Source organism: Brassica oleracea, chromosome C2 (assembly GCF_000695525.1).
Source record: "Brassica oleracea var. oleracea cultivar TO1000 chromosome C2, BOL, whole genome shotgun sequence".
NCBI lineage: Eukaryota > Viridiplantae > Streptophyta > Magnoliopsida > Brassicales > Brassicaceae > Brassica > Brassica oleracea.
In genome coordinates, this window is record NC_027749.1 from 32483866 (window position 1) to 32488122 (window position 4257).

The window sequence follows — 4257 nt, forward strand, 5'->3', positions numbered from 1 at the left end:
TTACATATGTTTAATGTAGTATTTCTATTTTTTATGTTGTATGTTTACATATTATTTTTTTAAAATAAAAATGTAAAATGGTAATCTTACATATGTTTAATGTAGTATTTCTATTTTTTATGTTGTATGTTTACATATTATTTTTTTAAAATAAAAATGTAAAATGGTAATCTTACATATGTTTAATGTAGTATTTCTATTTTTTATGTTGTATGTTTACATATTATTTTTTTAAAATAAAAATGTAAAATGGTAATCTTACATATGTTTAATGTAGTATTTCTATTTTTTATGTTGTATGTTTACATATTATTTTTTTAAAATAAAAATGTAAAATGGTAATCTTACATATGTTTAATGTAGTATTTCTATTTTTTATGTTGTATGTTTACATATTATTTTTTTAAAATAAAAATGTAAAATGGTAATCTTACATATGTTTAATGTAGTATTTCTATTTTTTATGTTGTATTTTTACATATATTTATTATTTTCGAAATTATATATAATGTTTTTTGTTTTTTTTATAAAACGGTAATGTTACATTATGGAGATAAGCCGTTTTTTTAAGTGAAAAATGGTAATTTTATATATGTTTTATGGAGATAAGCCGTTTTTTATGCTGTATGTTTACATATTATTTATAATTTTTGAAAATTAGTAATATTAAAATGTAAAACTATAGTTTATGCCACGTGTCATCTTTCGGGAGAAATTTTTTTTGCTGATGTGGACGCTTTATGCAGCCTTAAAAGGTCTCTTTTATTAGTAAGGATTTAGGGGTGGGTATTTATGTTTAAATTTTGGTTTGATCGGTTTGATTTGTTTGCTTCTAAAATATAATTGAAATAAACCAAAGTTTATTTGGTTTCTGTTCGCTTCAGTTTAATTTTGTTTGAGTTTGGTTAAGATTAATCGAGTTGATTTTTATTTTTGTTCTAATTTGATTAAGAAAATATAATTATAAGACACAAACAAACTACCAATTTATAAATCAATATTTTCATATTTAATCATTATCTTCAAATCTAGTATAACTATCATACTAGTTTTTGATTTTTTTTAGTGTAAGAGATAAGAAAAATAATACATATGGGTTTAATTTTACAATTAAAATATATGCATAATTTATTAGCATATATTTCATATATAGTCTTGTAAAATTTATCAACGTATCTCAATAATAATAAAATTATCACATGCGATATTTTTTTTTTCAACCACATGCGAGATTTTATATGATAAAATAATTTTATATTATATATTAAAATAGAAGTCACAAGGACGTATTCCTAGAAAGTCATGTTACATTTAATCTCTAATTTTATCATTTAAATTTTAGGCTTACCAGAAATTTTTATTGGACTATCAATAATTGGATTTAAACAATAGATTATCCTTTGGATTTACAGATAGTATAAATTAAATAGATATAATTTAATGTTGTAATATTATACCTCCATATGTTAAATATTTAAATATTTGTCGATGTTAGCTTTTAAAATTATAAAGACTTTTTTTTAAATAACAAAAATCATATTATCTAACAATGATTAATCTTTACTACCTTAAACCAATGAAAACAAATTTTAAACTATATAGTTTATTTTAAAAATTAAACAAAAACTAATTGGTTAATTATTTACTCGATAATATAAATCTATGAAGCGAAAAGTTTAATTTTTAAAAAACTTTCTAAATTTGTGAAATGTTACAATATCTTTGAATATGACAATAGAACAATATTTTACTAATTTTTATATATATATAGTTACAATTTTAATAATGAAATAATAATCTAAAATTATATATATAGAAGAAGATACAAATACATGTGAAAGTTTGAAACAATATATTCAATGAAAAACAGACACAATAAACTTATTATGTTTTAAAAATTGATATACACATATATATTATAATATATACCAATTTAGAATTGAAAACAAAATATTAATATAAAAATAAATAAAAACAAAAACCCGGTTGCGCGAGTCGAGATCTAGTAATTATGTTAAAGTAACAATTATTGGAAAATATTGTGAAGTCTGGGAATCGGATATGTCAAAATTGTTATGAACGTGATAGAACGAAGAAGATTAAATGTCAATGTTTGCTGCACCGAAAATATTGACATTATGTGCAAACAAAAAAAATGTGGAGCCAACTGTCACTATACATGCACAGTAACTTTACTTTTTCACTTCTATATAAACGAACGTTTGTGTTCGACAAAAGATACACCATCTCTCCTTCTTCTTATAACACATTCTCTCTTATTATCAGTGTTATCTTCTTCCTGCGGGTATAAAATTTTTGCCCTTATTTAAATTTCTCAATACTCTAAAATTATAAGTTATATTATAACATGTTATCAGCACGATCACTCTGCGATTCGAAATGGATCAAAATGTTAATGGAGCAAAATCCAAGAAACAGATTCGTGAAATATGCATATCAGATAGTGGAACAACGTTCACTATTCTGAGACAAAAGAGATATTTCTCCGATATAAAACCGACAAGAATTGTCGCCAATACAATATCAGGTCCTGCAGACGTGCTTGAAGGAACTGGAAAAGCAAACTTTACGTTGCCAAATGGAACAAAATTTTCCATAAATAATGCTTTTTATTCTCCGAGTTCTAAAAGGAATTTGTTGAGTTTTAAAGACATATATATCTTCACGGATATGATACTCATTCTGCAACTGATGATGGAAAGAAATACATGTATGTAACTTCTGAGAAATGTGGCAGAAAACACATATTGGAAAAGTTTCCAGAACTTCCTTCGGGATTACATCATACTTATATCGATGAGATCGAATCAAATCTTTTAGTAAAACAGAACCCAGAAGAGTTCACATTATGGCATGATCGCCTTGGCCATCCAGGCAGTACAATGATGCGTAGAATCATAGAAAGTTCACATGGTCATTCACTGAAAATCCAGGAGATTTTTCTCAAGGGAATAAAATGACATGTGTTGCATGTTCACTAGGAAAATTGATCGTAAGGCCATCGCCAACCAAAATAGATAAAGAATCACCAAAGTTCCTTGAAAGAATTCATGGCGATATATGTGGACCTATACACTCACCTTGTGGACCATTCCACTATTTTATGGTATTAATTGACGCATCCAGTAGATGGTCACACGTTTGTCTATTATCATCTCGAAATGTGGCATTTGCGAGATTTCTAACTAAGATAATCAAACTGCGAGCACAGTTTCCTGATTATACTATTAAAAGAGTTAGACTAGACAACGCTGGTGAATTCACATCCCAAGCATTCAATGACTATTGTATGGTAATGGGAATTGAAGTTGAACATTCGGTTGCTCATGTTCATACGCAAAATGGTTTGGCTGAATCTTTAATTAAGCGTCTGCAATTGATTGCAAGACCATTGATCGTGAGATCAAAACTTCCAACCTCTGTATGGGGACATGCCATTTTGCATGCAGAAGCACTCATTCGGATCAGACCGAGTGCATACCATAAGTATACCCCACTACAGTTAGCGTTTGGTCGAGAACCAAACATTTCCCACTTTAGAATCTTTGGTTGTGCGGTATATGTGCCTGTAGCACCACCACAACGTACAAAGATGGGACCACAAAGAAGATTGGGAATATATGTTGGTTGTGATTCTCCACCAATTATACGATATCTAGAACCACAGACTGGTGACGTCTTCACAGCACGTTTCGCCGATTGTCATTTTGATGAGAAAGTATTCCCAGTTCTAGGGGGAGAAAACAAAAATGTAGAAAATGATATCAAATGGAGTGTACCTTCGTTATTATATATTGATCCTCCTACTAAAGAGTCTGAACTAGAAGTTCGACGAATCATGCATTTACAGAGTATAGCTAATCAGCTACCTGATGCATTTGCGGATACCAAGACCATAACTAAAATCTCATATACTAGCCGTGAATGCTCCTGCTTATATTAAAATATCAAATGAGCAAGGAAAAGCAGATGATACACGAGAATCTAAAACACGCTTGCAGCGTGGCAGACCTGCTGGTTCTAAGAATAAATATCCTAGAAAACAGAAGGATGTCAAGATTAATGACTGATGTTAGGAGTTTTGAGGGTTCCTAAGACAAATGTTGTAGTATAGTGATTGTCGAACCAGTTCTGAGGGATATCAAAGCACTGAGAATGCAAGTACTCACTTAATCTAAGTGCAACCAATGATTTAGATGGGTTTTAAACTACTACTAATACTAGAAAACAATAACA